Source organism: Ambystoma mexicanum, chromosome 14 (genome assembly GCF_040938575.1).
Source record: "Ambystoma mexicanum isolate Mex_15411 chromosome 14, UKY_AmexF1_1, whole genome shotgun sequence".
In the NCBI taxonomy this organism is placed as follows: Eukaryota; Metazoa; Chordata; class Amphibia; order Caudata; family Ambystomatidae; genus Ambystoma; species Ambystoma mexicanum.
Window position 1 is genome coordinate 480,369,025 of NC_090940.1, and position 19,974 is coordinate 480,388,998.

The window sequence follows — 19,974 nt, forward strand, 5'->3', positions numbered from 1 at the left end:
TGGAATCCTTTATAAGAAAGGAGGAGTAAGTTGTTTAAGGCTTTGGTTGGTCAAAATGTCATAAGCTCTGTCTTAAAGCCATTTAGACACATCCCGTGTGACTTCATCCAAATTTCAATGGAATTATAAATGGCTGAGTCTCTATTGTCAAGCCTATATTCACCGCACATTTCTAATATTGTCATCTGCAAAATTAGTGAAATAAATCCCAAGTTGTGAAAGGAGGGAGCAGAGACAGCAGAGATATAGATTGAAAAGCAGTGGCGAGAAGCTGGCTCCCTACAGAACACCACAGTCCATGGGTCTAAATGTGGTGGAATGACCTCCCCAGGTGATTTTGGAGTTTCTATCTTCAAGAAAAGATGCAACCCAGTCTATGGACTCTTCAGAGCAATTGCCTGCAGTGTTCAGGGCCTCTCGAGCTTCCGATCTAATAAATCAAAAGCTGCCGAGAGGTCCAAAAGGATTAGCAAGCCTGCTTTTCCTTTGTCCAGAATGGCAAGCATTCTGGTTTGCAGGTCTAACAGGGCAGATCCAGTGCTGTGTGCGCTTCTGAACCCCGACTTTTGTGAGTGTAAAAGATTGTTCTTGTCAACATATTCCTGAAGTTGGTGTGTGGCTATTTTGTCAAGTATATCTAACAAAAGGTTGGTTTGTGATTGGTCTAAGATTGGAAGGATCTTGTTGATCCAGACCTGTTTTTATTTTTTTTAACAAGAGTGACTTTATTTCCACGGACTGTTCGGTCCCTAAATGACGAGTTTGTCAAGTGGCATAGATAAGAGCGAAGACTTCTGCATCATCTACAATAAATTTAGGATGCAAGATGTTTTCAGAGCATGAGATGCAGTTTATTGAGGAGAGGGTATTCAACATGTCTTCTAATGAGACAGGCGAGAACTGGAACTTGGATATTTTAGGTTCTGTGATTTCCTCCATAATGTGGGGCCGAGGTGGTGGGTCTGTCACTTTGCAGTTTATTATGGTTTCTCTGGCTTTTATCTGATTAAAAAAGGAAGTTTGAACATTTTCACAATCTTCCATGGTTGGCTGGAATGGCAGAGAAAGAGTAGATGGTTTTTCTATAGATTCTAATATTTGAAAAAGTTTCCCGGTATAGTTTGTGGCACTGGATATCTGATCATTGTAGTGTTCTTTTTCAATTCTGTTAATTTGGCTCTATGCAATTGGTCGTTTTTTTTCTTCCAATTTTCTTTGTGTCGGAAGGGTCTTTACGCCACTGTCTCTCGGGCTTTCTTTTGGCTTTTCTGAGTTTGGCTGAATCTGTCGCAAACCAGCTTTGGTGATTCAGGTTTGGACAAACTTGTTTGTTTTTTAATGGTGCGTGCTGGTCTAGTAACTCCACTAAAATGGTTGCTATAGGTGAATGCAATTAAATCGCAGGGGTCGTCATCTGTGGTTGTGTTCATATGTGTGATCCCATTCGATAGGATAGATGGTGTGTGTTTTTTTTTTTTTTTTTTTTTTTTTCAGGTTTCTGCTCAGAGTGGTTTTGGCTTGCTTGTCAATGTGTCTGATCTTGAATGCTATGGAAAGGTTAGCTTCGATGATTTTGTGGTGGTCTGTCCAAATACAGGGCAAAGTGTCAGTCACTGTTAATTCTACATTGTTTGTAATGATTCAATCCAGTTGGTTGCCAGTTTTTCTGGTGGGACCTTTGTTTGCTATTGAGTAACTGATTTTCTCCAGGTTTATGGCTGCTTTGTCAATGGGATTTCCTCGCCATCTATTTAAATCGCCGAAGAGTAATGTTCCAGTTTTAGAACCTTTTAGGCTATTCAAGATGTGGCAGAGTTCATTGAAGTCTGAAATTAGTGAGGGGGGGTCTATAGATGACAATAAAATTGATGCAATGGTTTTGGATAGGGGTTAATTTTAGGTGAATAATCTCACATACAGAACATTGTGTGGTGGAGCGAAATAGATTAAGATTTTGGTTTTGCTATTATAGCTACCCCACCTCCCTTACCTGACTCCCTATTTTCAAAATGGATGTTATAGTCTGGGGGGGGGACTGCGATGTCAATGGTGGGACCTGTTGGTTCCTGCAACCAGGTCTCTGTGAGGAAAAGAATATCTAGGTTGTCATCTAGGATATAGTCATGAATATCCTGAGCATGTTTATTAAGTGATCTTGTGTTGAGCAAAGCAATTTTGATGTTGACTAGGTCCAGGGGAGAGTGCACCATTGTGTTCGTAACTTGGTTGCTCATATTGGTAGTAATGGCTGGTGATATGGTTGGTAAGCTGTTGGACTTTTTTAATCTGTGTGGATGGTGTGTAGGTTCTTCATTGATCATAGTGGACTTTTCTTTGAACTGTGTGATCATAGGACTTTGTGTGTCCTCCAATGTATGAGGACTAGGTGTAATACCCTTGGAAGATAAAACATTTCTGTTTTCATTTTGTAACTGATTGGCTTTTGCAAACAAGTGCATTATTTTTGTGTAGCCCGTTTATTACCCAAGTATCCTTTCCTGGGAGATGAAATGGGCAGAATGGAGGGCCGATATGCCGATGTCCGCTGTGGACCGGCGTAGACCAGCTTCGTCCCAGAAGTGCCGGCGCTGAATTGCCTGACATATCTTTTTCAGCGACTCTGGTGCTGCTGGGAATTGTAGTTTCCAGAGTACTCAACCGCAATGTATTAAGGGCAGCAGAAGTTGTCCCAGCAATCGAGTTTTGCGTAATGCAAAATCAATGATCTAACACAAGTTGTTTCCAGCAGATTATAGTAGTTTTGAGATTAGGCAACAGTTATGCTTCTACGCGGGCAGCTGAAGTTTATAAATCCTTCAGCTCTCGCAAGTACAGTAAAATAGAAAACCGTATGTAATCGAAAAATCTAGGCAATATCACACAGCTAGTTTCTTTCAACACAAACAATCTTGCAAGCGTACTTAAGCAATGTTGGAGTGAATGTGGCTAATACTTAAGTACTTCAAGGTACAACGCAATCAGTCTGGCAAGCGTGCTTCAGTAGAATCAGATTGCAGCTGTTAAACAGATTCAGTTCAGGTGCTATTCTAAATTCTTCTCCCTCCATTCACTGATACTGCTTTGGGAGTCTGTCAAAGATGTGCAATACGTTGGAAAACACAATCTATTCGAAGAACTAGTTACTTACCAACTGATAACGGTCTTTAGACTGGATGTTCCTCCCACATCACCCTCCCAGCCTGCCCCTCTGAAGACTTTCCTGCGCTATTGCAGCTTTTGTTCCATTAAGGCTATGTGCAATCAAGCAGGCATTGTGTAAGAGTATGTCGCACATAATGGGGGGAAAGACATACTGAGGCTACGGGCGCTGTGCATCGTATTTATTACATCTGGTGACAGCACCCTCGACAGAGGCCTTTGAGGGATATCGACCCAACGCCATTGATGCAGGAAGCCCTCCTGAAAAATTTCTGAAGCAGCACAGCTGTGGGCATTACATGTCAAAGATGTGGAATACGTCAAACATGTGGTATACATTGGAGGAACATCCAACGAAAGAATGTTACCAGTTGGTAGGTAACTAGTTCTTCTCCAGCATGGCTCTGGCATGGATTCACATTCATGACTATTCCCTGTCGTCAGGCTGAGAATCCTCTGTAAAAGAAAAGTTTGAACTTTGTTTATAAACTGTCTTTCTCCTTGTTAGACAAGATTGTATGTAGTACCCTGTGGGGAACTGAATTAGCCTAGTCCTCGTGGCCATAGTTAACCCAACCTTTGACATAAGCATGTACAAGTTGGTAAAGTGACTGAGCAGCCTGGCTTATCTCAAGAGGGGTCAATGTGAGCTGTAGGTTTGCACACTATGGACATTGATATATCATTGGTACATTTAGAGCAATACTGAGTTTGGTGTCAAAAGGAAAAGGTTAGGGAGTAAAACAATGGTTGACAAATATTCTTAAGCGGGTAAGTACTTGTGAACCCCCAATGTAATGTAGACTAACCCTTTCCCAGCTACACAAGTTATAGAATGTGACTTTTTTGGAGGGATTGTTAAAGCACAAAGTCAGAGGTTCAAGTCTTTCGTGGAGCCAGGACAGCCATTGCCAATTGAGCAAAGTCTAGGGGAGCTGAAGCACTTCTTGCAGGTAAGTAAAAAGTCTGGCACAATGTTTTGGAAATATTTGTAGCAAATGAAATCACTGAGGCACAATCTGGGAGGCTTTTGAGGGGCAAAGCTGCAAGCCACTCTGCAAAAGGCAACCAAGGCAAGTCTCAACTGAGAGCTAGCAAGGCTACACGAAAAGACGCAAGTACCCCTTAGTTTACAGTAACTTCGGTCTGAAGAAATTGTTTCCAGATGGCTTCTGTTCCAGTTGTAGTATGGTAGATCCTGTTGTTCTTGGGCCTCAGTAGTGGGGACAAGAGGGAGGACGTCTGGGGACTTCTCCACTACAGTGTGAAGGTAGGCGGCAGCAATGGGCAAACTTCAGATCGGCACTTCACGGTTTCAGCTTCTCTCGAATAGCACCACCGAGGTTCTAGGATACCTTACGGACTTTCCTTGCATCTGGGGACCAGCACTCTGAGGTGACTCACGCTTGGTCAGTCCTGCTTCATGGGAGTCTGACTTAAATAAGACACTCGATTTTGGTGTTCCTCTCCCTGGCAATCTGTTACTGCAGCAGCAGTGAAAGTACAGCCAGCTCTGAGAGGATTTCCAGATGAGTTTTTGTCTTGGGGTCGATTGGTCCCACCAACCCAAGGGGTGAAGTCGTCCTTTGCATGGCTTCCCTAGTCAAGGTGACTTTGGGGCTTCAGCACTGCAGCAGGGCTTCGCCCGGCAAACCAATGGTCCAGGAGTTGCAGCAAGCGTCTCTTCCAAGATCATCTTCGGATTCCTTCGTCCAGTGGTCGACTCTGCCTTCCAAGCAAAAGACCTCGCCTTTTTATGCAGGTTTCTCCCATTCATTTGCAGCCTAGCTGTCACTCTTACAGCAGGGCGGCTGTCCTCCAAGGACAGTCCTCCAGCCAATCACCTTTGGGTGCATTCCTGTAACCAAGGGCATTAAGCACAGGGAGTTTCGGGAACCTCCCTCGCTTCCTGCCCTGCTAGACACGCTGGAGCCAGAGGTGGGTTTCACCAGTGAATCCCACCAAAGACAAAATGAACAAATTGACCAAACCTGGTTTGGCATGCAGAGTAAATCTCAAGAAGAACCTTTCCAACAAGAAATTGTGACAAAAGACGGGTGCCATTTTGAAAAAGTGGGCACCCATGGGTGCTTTACTGCAGCTGCAATTGCAGCCTGTGGTAGAAACACTCAATGGTAGTAAAGTAACCCCTCCAGCACCCTATGGTAAGATAGCGTGTGCTGGGTCTAGAAAGTTACAAATGTAAGTAAAGTCAATTTCACTTTGCTGCTCTTGGAAACAGTAGTTTAACCAAGAAAAGGTATTTAAACCTTTGGGAAATCTGGAACACTTCCCTGTGCCACTGCACTGAAGGTGCTGTGTCACAATGTTAAAAGATGCCTATGGAGTTTCAGACTCCAAAACCAAAAGAGTGTACAAATTAATGAAAAATACATGAGAGAATGGGGAAAATGGACTCGCTCTCTCCAGGATAAAAAATAAAAATGCTGAAGTTAAGCAAAAAGAGCTGGTGGGCTCTGGGGTAGAAGGGAATTGGCACATTTCTGAGAATTCTCCCCAACACTCCTCTACTCCTCTAAACCAATCACTGAACTGTTGGTCATATTGCCCACAGCCAATGACTGCCCTCTCCCTAAGCCCCTCCTCTGACAGACATCTTCAGAATTTTACTGCACGTTCAAGTGTTTTTTATGGTACTTTTTTTTTGGCTAGGAAAACACTATTTTGTTCAATGGAGCTGTGTGCTCCATCGTTTACTCATCCAATTAACGGGACCCGTTTTCAAGCATCTTTCATCGCCCCTCAAGGGCAAAATAGTAGTGTTTTCTTCTTGGAAGTTTCCAGAAGGCCGTCGGGGCCTTGTCCGCGCCGGATCATGTCGGAGGCAAAGGACGGGGCTTCCCTCTTCAAGCTCTGCACCAGCTGCGGTTTGTGGAATGGTTTTCACGGACGACAAGCATTCCCAGTGTCTTTATGTTCTGCATCCGATATACCAGGAAGAAAATTGTGCGATCTGCTGTGGTTTTTCCATGCGCACGATAAAGGATTGGCACATCAGACTGGCGGTGTGGCTCAAAGCCAGGGCCTCTACCCCGTGTGGTCCACAGGGGCATGCCTCATCCGGATCCAGCAAGCCAAAGCGGGCTTTGAAGTCCTTTCGAGGGGCTCCATCCGTGGGGCCCCCAAGACAAGGCCAAGCACAGAGTCTGCTTCCGTCGAGGGAGCCGCACAAGCAGGTCCTGCAACGGTGAGGGCACGTGCATCATCTCCATCTGCTTTGATCTCCAGCCATCGCTCCAGTTCTTCATCAAAGAGGAAGTCGGCTAACCCGGGGAAGCTGCGAGAGAAGCCAAGCAGGATGAGTTGTCCAACCTGCCAGTCAATGCCCAGGTGATCCAGGCCAAATCATCCTCTTCCATCGAGATGGTTGCTGCCGCCATCTCTCAAAGGTTGAAAGGGGCTGACCCGGTCCAGGGTACTCCGGGGCAGTCAGGGTGGCTCTTCCTCTCAGGCGGGAGGCTTCGGCTAAACCTGTGGAGAATACTTTGCCGGACCTTACCTGAATACGGCCCCCCTAGGACCCGTAGAAGGGGTGCAGGCAGGGAAGAACTCCAGGGCACGAATATGTCCTCGTCCGATGAGGACATCGTTTCAGTCTCCTCCATACGGGAGGAGGGCGATGGCGAGGAGAGCGTTGAGGAGATGCCTGCCGGAGACTACGATGGCGACTAATTGGGCGCTGGGCCCTGCAACCCTGTTGCCCAGGCATCTCCCAGAGATCTGTTAATGGATATTCTCTCAACCCTCCGCACACGGTTGTCGGAGATTCAGAAGAGGATGCCGACAGCACCACCAGCCACACCACCAGCAACGACACCGGGGCCACCACTGCCGAAGAAAACAGGCGGCACCCTACGCCTTAACTCCAACCGTTGCTACCCACCCTCTCCATACCCCCCAGACACGGGGACAACGGTGTAATCTCTCCGCCACCAATGTCTTCTCCGCCGGACGAAGTGGGTTTCTTCCACTACGTGATCGCCCGTGCATTGTAACTCTTCCAGCTCAACCTGTAAGAGTAGGGCTTCCTGTATCGGTGCCGGCAGGCGAAAAGAAAGACCATTCTGTCTGTAGAAATTCAGGATGATACTGTTGCAGCACAATGGAGGAAGGACACTTTGTCGTCAGAGCTAGAGTATGCATACTTCCACGTCCCCATTGATGTAAAGCATCAGAAGTTCCTGCGCTTTATCATACAAGGAAAGCACTACTACAAGGCTCTGCCCTTAGGACAGAAGTCGGCGCCCAGAGTCTTTAATAAGTGCCTGGCTCCTTTGGCGGCCCATCTACGACTACAGGGAGTTCATGCGTACCCTTACCTCGACGACCGGCTCATCCGGGCCAAGTTGGAGGACTTCGTCATCGATCACAAGGAAAGGAACATCCGGCTGCTGACGGACCTGGGGTTCTCTTTAAACTATTCAAAATCCAGCTGAACTCCATCGCAGAACGCGCTGTTCCTGGGGTCCAGGCTCCAACACAGTGTCCTATCTAGCATCACCGTTGGAGGAGAGAATAGTGTCCATTTTGGGCAGGGTCCAACGTCTGTTGGCACTGAAGATCGCCTCAGTGAGGACCATCAAGTCGCTGCTTGGCATGATGTCCTGCATCTACCTGGTCCGTCTCTGTAGGTTTCACAGACTGGCGTTGGCACCAGATCCCCGGAGCGCTCCAGAGAGGTCCAAGATGTGTGGCACTAGGCTGTCACCCAGGGGATGTTCCTCATTGCTTTCCACCTGGCAGGAATAAACAAAACTGTCGCCGACTCTCTCAGCAGGGAGCTGTGTTCTTGCCACAAGTGGGAGCTTCGGCAGGTTCTAGTGGACATCATCTTCATATGTGTAGTCCTCAGACCTATTTGCGACTGTGACAAAAAACACCAAGTGCTGCAGGTTCGCCAGCAGGTTTCCCCAGCAGGGGAGCATGGGGAACGCATTCTCCTTCTCTTGGCAAAGCCTGTTCCTGTACGCTTTCCCTCCATTGCCGCTTCTACTGAGTCAGTCAACTCGGACTGTGCCGGATGATCCTTGTTGCACCAGTGTGGTCAAAGCAAATCTAGTGCCCGGACCTTCTTAGCATGTGGGCATGCCCTGTAGTCAAGCTGGCATTGGTTGCGGATCTTATCGCCAGGGAAGGAGGCGCAATCCTACACCACGACCCAGGATTGCTGAACTTGAAGGCCTGGCTCCTGCAGCATTAGAGTTTGGTGGGTACGAATTGCCTGTGGACTGCAGGGAGGTCCTCGCCAAGGCCCGGGCTTTGACTCTGAAGTGTTACAGGAACAAATGGAAGCATTTCGCGACTTGGTGCCGGTCGCAGAAGATTAACCCTCTGAGGGTCACAACACCCCAGGTCCCTTCGCCAACGACAAGTACAGAAGTCGGGGCTGGCACATGCCTCCATCGCGCATCTGGTGGGCATCTCCCGCTACACCAGGTCTCCGGGACAGTCTTCTTTGGTCACACCGTCTGGTGAAGGAGTTAATCAAAGGATTTTTCAGTTTGTTCCTGCCGATGAAGGTCCTTGCCCCGGCGTGGGAACTGAACATGGTGCGGACTAGGCTCATGTGGCCTAATTCGAGCCGATGCATCAAGCTCTGCTTAAGTTCCTGTCTTGGAAGACAGATTTCCTCATGGCCATCACCTCTGCCAGGAGAGTAGGTGAGATTCAGGCCTTGTCCTGCAAGCAGCCTTACTTGACTTTCAACGACACAAGGGTGGTGCTGCAGATGCACCCCTCCTTCATGCCCAAGGTTCCATCGGAATTTCATCATAACTAGCTCTTGGTGTTACCTGTGTGTTTTCCAACCCCTTTGTCGCCGCTGAAAGGACTTTGCGCTCGCTGCATGTGGCTCGAGCGCTAAAGTTTTATGTGGTCTTGCACAAAGAGTTTCCAGAAGACCTCAGCTTTTTGTGAAATTTGATCCTGTGAACCATGGGAAGGCCTTGTCCAAGGCTTCCGTCTCCAGGTGGGTCTCCGGCTGCATCACTCATTGTCACCGATTGGCTGGCAGACAGACTGCTGCCTGGCCGTCCGAGAGCCCATTCTATCAGAGAGATCACTGCAACAAAGGTGTTCCTGTCTGGTGTGCCCCTGCTGGACATCTGCAGGGTTGCTACGTGGAGGTCTACACACACCTTCACGAAATTCCAGTCAACAGGGATTCCAGGGAGGAGTCCAGAGTCAGCCAAGCAGTCCGACGCAACTTGTTTGCTTGAAGGTGAGCCTGGTGAGGAGGTAAGAGTAATTGCTTCTGTTGAGCCTTGCCACCGCCTGTGGTTGTGTATGTATGTACTGCTATGTATTTGTTATTCATGAGCATGTGACTCCATGCCAGACCCCATGGTGGAGAAGGAACAAGTTACTTACGTGTAACTGTTGTTCTCCAGCATGGGTCTGGCATGTATTCACATGCGAACCCTCCCTCCTGCCCCTCTGTGACTCTTCTTGGTTATACTGCAACTTTATGAGCTACCAAATGTGAAGATGGCTACCAGAGGGGCTTAGGTAGAGGGCAGTCATTGGCTGGGGCAGTGTGACCCAGAGCTCAGTGATTGGTTTATAGGAGAAACAGTTTATAAACGAAAGTGAAACTGTTTTTTCTTTCACCGCAGATTCCCAGCCTGACTGGAAATATTCATGAGCATGTGAATCTTTGCCAGACCCATGCTGGAGACAATAATTGTCTTATCTAGTCCTTCCCAAGTCTATTGGCAGAAGAGGGACCCTAGTGGTCTAGATGCCAGCTGTGGGCAGTTTGAGCTAGGGTTCTTTTACAGGAAAGTCAAAGTTCCATAGGAGATCTTCTTAAACAAGTAAGTATTCACTTTCAGATTTAGTGTTCAGGAACTTCACAGAAGGCTCCCTGTATGTGCTCCAGCGTTGAGCCTGAGCCAGTGGTATGGGCAAACCTCCAGCCACACATCACCCACTCAGCTTCACAGGAAGCACACGGGACTTGGGGTATTACCCAAGCTCGCACAGTACCTGTTAGGGCGAATTTTCATTTTAGTGCTGAATTCCTCCCACCTTAGAAACCCCCAGCTCTGTTGCTGGCCTGTAGGACTTTTTAATTTTAACCCTGGAGTGAGTGAGCCCTTTTTCTCACACATGTGTTTTGACCGGATTTGGATTATGCGTTTCCCTTAGTTTTTTGGAGTCTGACAAACTCCAAAGGCTTCTACTTTTTGTATGGTGACACACCGCACCTTCAGTGCACTGCCACAGAGAAATCCTTCGTAAGGTTTAAATACCTTTTCTTGTGTGAACTACTCTTCCCAAGAATAGTAAAGTGAAATTGACATTACATACCTTTTTCTCTTTGTAGGTCCAGCACACACCATCTTATGTGGAGTACTGGGGGGGTTACATAGTAGCCCCTCTTCCTACCTACTCATGTAAAAAATGTTACGTTACCTCAATACTTAAAATGGCTGGAGGCAGTGGTTTAATTTTCCTACCATGGTGCTTTTCTACCGCAGGCCGAATCTTCTGCTGCAGTATAGCACCCATGTGTGACCATTTTGTCTAAATGGCACGGTCTTCTTGTTAAACCATTTTCTGTTCGAGGTCGGTCTTGGGTTCAACTCTGCACGCCAAGCCAGTTTTGCGCCGTTTGTTCTTTTTGCCTTTTAGCGGGAATAGGTACTGAAAACCGCCTCTGGCTCCATACTGTCTGGAAGGGCAGGAAGTGATGGAGGTTCCCGAAGCTCCCCTGTCCTTTGTCTTTAGGAATGCGTGTATGTAAGAGTCCTGATTGGCTGGCTCTCTCCTTGCAGGACAGCCACTCTGTTTGAGTGACAGCTAGGCTGTGCATGAATGGGAGAAATCTGCTTAAAAAGCAAGGGTTTTGGGACTGAAGACAGTCGACCACTGCTAATAATAACTTGAAGAAACCGTGAACAAAGCTTGCTGCATCCTCCTGGACCTTTGAGTTGCACGGTGAAGCCCTTGTTGCTGTGCTGAAACTCCCTTTTCTTTTCGACAAGAGAAGTTTCCGGAAGGGACGACTTCTTCCCTTGGGTTAGTGGGACCAATTAACCCCAAGACAAACTCCTGCCTGTACTTCTTGAATGCTGCAGGAACCGAGTGCCAGGGGTTGAAATCCGTAGTAGAGTGCAACGTCTTGTGATCTGGCCAGAAGCTCCAGGAGACTCCTTAGGACCCTCCAGAAGCAGGACGACCAGACTAGAGTCCCCTCATCAGAGTGCAGGACTCAAGGAAGTCCAACCGGTATCCAAGATCTGCATTTGTGCTGTTTACCAAGCGCTGAAACTGCGATGTGCTGCTGATCCGAAAAGAGCCCATAGCTGCTGTCGACCTCCGAATTGCTTTCCACAGGAGTCCCCATACGTCCTCCCTTTTGTCCCCACGACTGAGACCCAGGAGCTGCATCCAGACAGAAGCCAGCGGACCACTCTCCTTCTAACCAAAAATACTGTTCTGATTTGGGGTACTTGCCTCTGTGTTTGTAGCTTGCTCTCCTCAGTTGAAACCTGAAGTAGCTGCTTTGCTGGGGTTTTTTCAGCTCCTAACAGCTTATGACCCTACAGTGATTATTCTTCTACAAGCTCTCTAACTTTGTGCAAAAACTTTCTAACTTCCCAACTTTCTCCAAAAAGGACAACATTGACTCCCTCGCCCCAGCCGACCTCTGCAATTTCTCCTTTTCCACTGGAGTTTTTTCCAACTGCTCTCAAGCATTCTCTTGTGCACCCTCTGTTCAAGAAACCCTCTGCTGAACTTTCCATTCTGGACAATTACTGCCCGATCCCGATCACTCCTTTCCTGGGCAAACTCCTGGAGAAGTTTGCTATCTCTCAGCTGAACCTCCACACTGAAGCAGTTGGTTTCTTCCATGACCATCTGTCTGGCTTTAGAGCGTCCAGAGGCACGGAAACCTATTTTATAAAAACCTGTGTCAGATCTGAACACCAACACTCCCTCTGTTATCATTCTCCTTGACCTCTCTCTTAGGCAAGATTGTATGCAGTACCCTTTGGGTGCACTACAACAACCCTGACCTCCAGGCAATAGGACCCCAACCTTTGGTATAAGTGTGTACTACACAGGTTGGTAGCGTGTTGAGCAGCCATGCTTATCTCAAGAGGGGTCAATGTGAGCTGTAGGGGAGTTGCACAGAGATTCAGTGACAAGTATTCAAATAAACATTTACACACAAGGTTTCTTGAATAAACAATTATTAATTTATCATTCAGTTAGAAAGCCTTCAGAAGGCAGCAATATAAAAACACACAAATACACTCAAACACTTAGTTTCTAAATAAGTAAAGACCCTTTTGGGATGGCCCAGTCTCACAGAACAAGAACTACTGGAATTCTGGCAATATATCAATCAATGTCATACACACATTAAATTCACCATCGATATTGGCAAGCCTAAAGTCAACTTTCTAGATGTAACTGTGGAATGGAAGAACTCCAAATTCACTACAACAATTTTCAGAAAACCAATTGATGTCAACAGTTCTTTACACTTCAATAGTTTCCACCCAAGACATCTGAAAGAGAACCTTCCATACAGCCAATTATTACGCCTCAAAAGCATTACCTCCAATGCAGAAAATCTACAGAGTATTACACAATGAAAACAAGGTTACGAGGGGATTGGATACTGACGTATTCCATATCTATGACCGTAATCACCACAGCTGTGCTGCTTCAGAAAATCTTTCTGCGTCTGACATCGATACGCTGTCCTCGAGGGCCTCCGTCGAGCCGACGTCACCGGATGCTATAATTAGGACGCACGACGCCCGTAACCTCAGTTCTGTTTTTTTCGCGAACGTGTTAGCTTCAGAGATCTCGGCGCACCTCGGTTCTTCTGAGTTCTGTTCTTTCGGTTCCTCAAACCTGTTCGTTTGTGAAGATCCATGATGTCTTCGTCTTCTACCCCGCGGCCGGGTTTTAAGAAGTGTCGGGACTGCGGATCCAAGATGTCGTGACTCTCACGACACCTGCCTCTGGTGCCTTGGTGAGGACCACGACACGGATGATTGTGTAGACTGCCAGTCGCTTACGTCGAAGGCCTTGCGGGAGCGTAAGAAGAAGCTTTCTGTAGGGAAGGTGGCCAAGCCCTGGAAGTCGAAATCCACTGGGCTTTCGACTGACGATTCGAGGGGCGACTCTCCATCGGTGTAAGTCTGGGGGGCTGGGATGGGTCTCGGTCCCGGAGTGGGTCCCGCCATTCCTCTGCCTCTTCGAGGCACTCACGGAAGCGCTGTCACCAGTCGCTTTCACCGTCCTCGTCCGAGGACTCCACCCATCGGCGGGTTGCTTGTCCCAACAAGTATTCCACTCCTGCCGAATGGGATTCATTTCGGCATGAGATGATGGCGATTTTTCAGTCGCAGGGCTCCGGTCCATCCGTGCTGTCGAAAGACGCCGGCCGGGACCTTGCTAAAGACGCCACTCGCACGCCTTCGGGCTCGAGCGATCGTCGCGATCACCGGGCGCCTTTGAGCTCCCGGTCGGACAAGGATGGTCGCTCTAGACCTGCCCGTTCCAGGTCCCGGTCCTCGATGCCCTCAAGACCGTTGGAGCCTGTGAAGTCTTCGACGACATTGAGGCCTTCGGCGCCAAGGTCGTTGAGGGACTCTCTCAGGCTGTCTAAGGACACGCTCAAGGCTCGCCCTCGAGGACTGTGTCAAAGCAGTCGGCGCCTCACGACGACCACGCCGATTCCATCAACACCTTTCGAGGCTGTTTTGTTGGAGGTAACCCGTGGCACGGTGGAACCCCCTAGAAAGGCTCAGGCCAAGGCTAAAAATGTCTGTCCCTTTTTCTGTGCCCTCATTCCAGCCTCTGGATTATATTTGAGGTGGATGAAGGATCTGAGGATGGGTTGTTCCTGATGCGGTACCAGGCGAGATTTTATCTGGTCATAGCCGGTTTGAAGACCTGCGTCAGTCGTTGCCCGACGCCAGTGGTCTGAACACCTCTCCGGGGGTGGTGTTCTGTAGGCCGGAGCCTGGCACCCATGCCGAGTCCTCATACCAGCGCCTTATGTTGAGGGTAACGGAATACTTGGGGTGGTCTGCGCCACCAGTGGATTTTCTGCAGGATGAACTGACGGATATCCTCGACCAAGGTCCACCAACTGACCCGGTACTACCATTCCATATGGCCTTGCAAAGAAGGGTGGCAGCGGCTTGAACTGCTCCGGACAGTCTCCCGGCAGTGAGCAAGTCTTTGCTGCGAAAATACCGCCCAGCCAGTAGCGACCCCTGCTACTTGACCACGCACCCCACTCCGGAGAGTTTGGTGGTGCAGGCGTCTACGGCCTCAGCAAAGCTGGCGAAGTACCCTACCATCCCTCCTGATAGGGACGACCAGCGTTTTGATGGCTGGGCGAAGAGTTTTCTTCAGGGGGTATGGCTTTACAGGCAGCCAACTCCGTGTGTGCCTTGTCACGTTTCACGCACACTCTGTGAAACTGTATTTTGTTGGCGGCTGATCATATTCCTGAAGGGGAGGAACAGGATGGTTTTCTTGCTCTTGTGCAGGATGGCAAGGATGCCATGTGTGAGTCTGTTCAGTCGGGTATGGACATGGCAGATTGTGTCAGCTGGTCCTTGCGGCGAGCACCGGAATACGCAGGTTTGCGTGGTTGTGGAAGTCGGGGTTTGCTCCTGATGTGCAAGCCCCGCTCCTCAACATGCCCTTTGATGGTGAACATCTTTTTGGCAGCAAGGCTGACGAGAGCCTTGAGAGGTTGCAGACCTCCAAAGCTGCAGCGAAGTCGTTGAGCGCTGCAGTTCGACAACCTCCGCCTTTTTGTCCTAGGGGACAGCAATGGAGGGGAGGTTCCTTTTTGATATTACTCATCCTTTAGTAGATCGATTGGAGCTGCAAGTCAAAGGGGCCAACGTAGGAGTACCAGAGGTGGAAAACAAGGTACTGGAGGTGCCAAGGCCGCTCGGGCAGTTGCCTCTTTACCCTCAGGCGATGCCGCAGCCGCTTCAGCTCAGTCATGAGGCCATGTCCCATGTTTCGACGGTTGGGGGAAGGCTGGCTCAGCATCTTGTAGAATGGTGTGACATTACTTCAGATGTGTGGGTTCTGGAGATCATAGCCCACGGCTACTGTCTTCCTTTCCGGCAGAGGCCTCGCGACAATCCACCAGGGAATCTCTCTTTGAAGAGTCCAGATCCGCTCCTTGCGCAGGAAATACAAGCCGTGCTGGAGAAAGGCGCCATAAAACTGGTGCCTGTAGCGGAGAGGAACAAGGGGTGGTAGTCCCCTTATTTTTTTATTTCGAAGAAAGACTGGGGATTGAGACCCATCATGGACTTGAACGGTTTGAACAAGCTCCTCAGGAAGGACAAGTTCAAGATGGTTACTCCCTCTCAAGTCCTCCAGGCCCTTCAACTTCAGGACTGGTTGGTGTCTCTCGACCTCAAGGACGCTTACTTTCATGTGCCGATCCATCCCAACCACAAGAAGTACCTGAGGTTTGCTGTTGGCGACTCGCACTTTCAGTTTCGGGTCCTGCCGTTCGGATTGACCTCCGCCCCAAGGGTTTTCAACAAGCTCATGGTGGTGGTGGCAGCGTATCTCAGGAAAGGGGATTCGCGTCTACCCCTACATGGAAGATTGGTTGATCAGGGCGCGCTCTCCCGAGCAAGTCCTGGATCATCTGTCCGTCACCTGCCACTCCCTTCACAAGCTGGGCTTCTCCCTCAATTTAAACAAGTCCCACTTGACACCAACTCGGTGGCTCCAGTACATCGGAGCAGTGCGAGACACCTCCCTGGGGCAGTGTTTTCCTCCCCAGGTGAGGGCTCATCACATTCAGCAGATGGTACACAAGTTTCAACATGCCCAGAGTCTCCCGGCGTTCAAGTTCTTGAGGTTGCTCGGCCTCATGGCATCCTGCATTCTTCTGGTACCAGAGGCCAGGTTGCGAATGAGATCTTTGCAATGGGCTCTCAAGATGCAGTGGTCAGTCCTCGGGCAGGATGTTGGACCCTGTTCAGGTGCCGCCCTTGGTCGCCCAGGACCTTCTGTGGTGGGCTGACGAAGGCAATCTGATGGGGGGGGGGCTCCATTTTGGCTACCCTGGCCGGAGTTGACAATCATGACGGACGCATCCCTCAAGGGATGGGGATCTCATGCCAATGAGTTGACAGCGAGCGGTCGTTGGTGTCCGTCGGAGTCCAGACTCCATATCAATCTGTTGGAGCTGAGGGACGTCAGGCTTGCCCTGAAGGCTTTTCTGCCGACTGTGCGAGGAAAGAATTTCCTGATTCTGGCGGACAACACAGTGGCCATGCACTACCTCAACAAAAAAAGGGGGGGGCAGGGTCACTTCCTCTGTGCACGGAGGTGAAGCAGCTCTGGTTCTGGGCCATCCAGCAGGAAATTTCAATCTCAGCAGCTCATCTGGCCGGAGACGAAAACGAGACGGCGGTCGCTCTGAGCAGGCAGAGCGTAATCACGTGTGGGAGTTGGCTCAGGAGAATTCTCCTGGAGATCTTCGCCCTTTGGGGGACCCCTCAAGTGGATCTCTTCGACTCCAGTGTGAACCGGAAGTGCGAAAGGTTCTGCTTGCGGGAATTTCCTCCAAGAGGAGCTTTAGGAGATGCATTCGTGGTGGAGTGGTCCTTCCCACTGCTGTACGCGTTTCCTCCAGTCCCCGTCATCCCGCAAGGGCTCCCGAGGTTACGAAGGTTTGGTTTCCGGATGATCCTCATTGCTCCGGCATGGGCCCGGGGGAAGTGGTACCTGGACCTTCTTGACTTGTCCATCTGCCCTCCATGTCGTCTTCCCTACCAAGACGATCTGCTCTCACGGGGGGGCGGGGGGGTGGTCAGGTTCTCCATCCAGAGGTCAGATCCCTCAACCTTCACGCTTGGCTTCTGAAAGGTTGAGGTATAAGGATTGGGACCTCCCTGAAGATGTGATGGAGGTGTTGCTTTCGGCCAGACGGCCGGCAACAAAGTACCTGTACCGTTGGAGAAAGTTCTGCGACTGGTGCAGGGTTAAGAATGTGGATCCTTTTTCATGTGACATTCCTGTGGTTCTGTCTTTTTTGCTTTCTTTAGCCCACAAGGGCCTGCAAGTCGGTACCATAAAAGGTTACCTGGCGGTGCTGTCCATATTTAAGCGCTTGTCCGAGGAGTGTTCTTATTTCAAGATTCCTTTTTAATTTCTCAGTTTTTGAAATGTGTTCCCACCGTCACCTTTCCAGGTGCCTGGTTGGGATTTGAACCTTGTCTAAAGTTCCTAATGGGTGCTTAATTTGAGCCTTTACCTTCTTGTCCTTTGAGACTGTTAACGCTTAAAACTGTATTTTTAGTTGCGGTCACTTCCGCTCGCAGAGCGAGTGAGTTACAGGCACTTTCAGTTAAGCCACCCTTCAATGTGTTTCATAAGGACAGGGTTGTCCTTGGAGTTCGTACTTCCTTTCTTCCGAAAGGTGTCAGCATTTCATTTATAGCCAGAAGGTCATTCTTCCAGCATTTTATCCTCCTCCGCATCCTGGTAAGGAAGAGGAGAGGCCTCCATAGGTTGGATCCTAGGAGAGCTTTAAGTTTCTACATTTCACGCATGTCCCGGGTCAGAGTGGATGATCAACTCTTTATAGTTTCCAATGGAAGGCGTTTGGGACAAGCCGTTACTTAGCAGACTGTGTCTAGACGGATTATCTTGGCAATTTCTGAATGTTACCGCTTGGCAGGTAAGGACCCTCCGGTAGGCTTACGGGCCCATTCTACTAGGGGTATGGCTGCCTCTACTGCCCTACAGAGGGGTGTTCCTATTCGTAACATCTGTGAAGCAGCCACTTGGGCTTTGGTCCATACTTTTGTACGACACTACTCCCTAGATTCTATCCATGGGCAGGATCTGGCCTTTGGCAAGGCGGTCCTTTACCCTGCAATTTGATTGGGCATTCTAAATTTCTATATTCTAAATTCTTTTTCCCTCCTCCATATGTTTGTACTGCTTTGGGAGTCTGTCATAGATATGGAATACGTCGGAGGACCCAATCCCCTTGAACGAGTTATTCTTACCTGGTAATGTTCTTTTGATGGGATGGTCCTCCGACGTATTCCATATCGCTCCCTCCCTGCCTACCCCGCTACAGAATTTCTTATGCGATTGCAGCTTACGTTTCCGCAAGATTTTCTGTGGTCATACTGGCAGAAGATTGGTGCCACAAGTTCTGAGGAAAAAACTACAAATGAGGCTACGGGCGTTGTGCGTCCTACTTATAACATCCGGTGACGTCGGCTCAACGGAGGCCCTCAAGGACAGTGTATTGACGTCATCAACACAGGATGCAGACGCCAAAAGATTTTCCGAAGCAGCACAGCTGTGGTGATTACTGTCATAGATATGGAATACGTCGTCGGACCATCCCATCGAAAGAAAGTTACCAGGTAAGAGAGTAACTTGTTCTTCTGGATTGAGGACTTCCGGAAGAAGTTGTCAACAAAGCCATACAAAGGACGGACACACAGACACGTGAAAACTTACTGACCAAACAAACCAGGAAGGACGCATCAAACCTCATTTACACACTGAGGTACTCGGGACAGAGCTTCCAGATCAAGAAAATTATCCATAAAAATTGGAACCTGATAAAAGCAGACCCTAATCTGAACAAGCTTTTTCCACAACCTGCAATACTGGCTTATACAAGAGGAAAAAACACCCGGGACACATTGATCAAGGCAGAGAAAACTAAAAAAATCAATGGAAAGGAGCCTCACCAGACAAATACTCAGCACATTTCCATGTCTGAACTGTCAGCATTGGTCCAACATTATTAAGAGACCATACTCCTGAAGAGTAACGCAACCTGTGAATCCAAGAATGTCATATACACTGTAAGATGCCCATGCGGCAAATACTACGTGGGCAAGACAGCCAGGCGAGCCAAAGAGCGTTGAACTGAACAGAAGTCACAAATCTGAACCTATAACGTAAAGTCACCGGTATTTCGACACTTGAGATGATAACCACAACATTTCTCAGATGAGATTTGTCATACTGGAAGTGGTACACCCACTACCAAGAGGAGGTGACTTACCCAAATTACTCTCTGAGGGAATTACTGTGGATACACAAACTAGATGCAATGTCACCAGTAGGCCTTAACAAGGATTTGTATCTAGGACCATTCCTCTGAATCTAGACTCATGTAGAGGACATACACACATCTCTTAAATATGACTTCCCTCTCTCCTACAAATCTTTCTGGTTTCTTTCAAACCGCTGGCCACGTTTACCTTGAGACAATGTGACTATGTATGTACACTAAGACTGTGAACCCCCTAAATGTATTGATTACACAATATTCTGAGACAAGGCACAGGGATGAATACATGACACTTCTCCCTAGTGATCAGGGTAGATCTATTTTTTTCAAGCAGCCCGTGATCGGGAGTTCATAGCTCACTAGCTAGCAGGCTGACACCTGCAGATACCACTCATATTTTGTTGTAATTGAGTCATTATAGGAATCCACCTAAGATGTTAAGGCACCATTACGTCATCACTGGCACCTACAGCTGTGGATACAGCTAATGAATCCCCTGTATAAGTTATGTTTAATCTAAGGAACGCCATTTACATTTCTTCTTCTACATCATGATTTGACTGGTGTTTAATAATATTCTGCCCTGTATTAAATGCTGTCTACAAGACGCTGGCACATACGTATGCGAATAATGAGGCAATTATCTCTGGTCCCATTAATCATTATATTTATCTCACAAGTCGGTCCCAATAGGCTTGTCTGTACTCTACATCTTCCATCGCCTACAC

At 48.5% G+C, this 19,974-nt stretch overlaps 1 protein-coding gene across 5 annotated transcripts in view; it reads left to right on the forward strand.

Moving 5' to 3' along the window:
• Positions 1-19,974, forward strand: part of PAPOLA (poly(A) polymerase alpha) — a 1,157,717-nt gene that overhangs the window by 204,493 nt on the left and 933,250 nt on the right. The window lies entirely within an intron of this gene.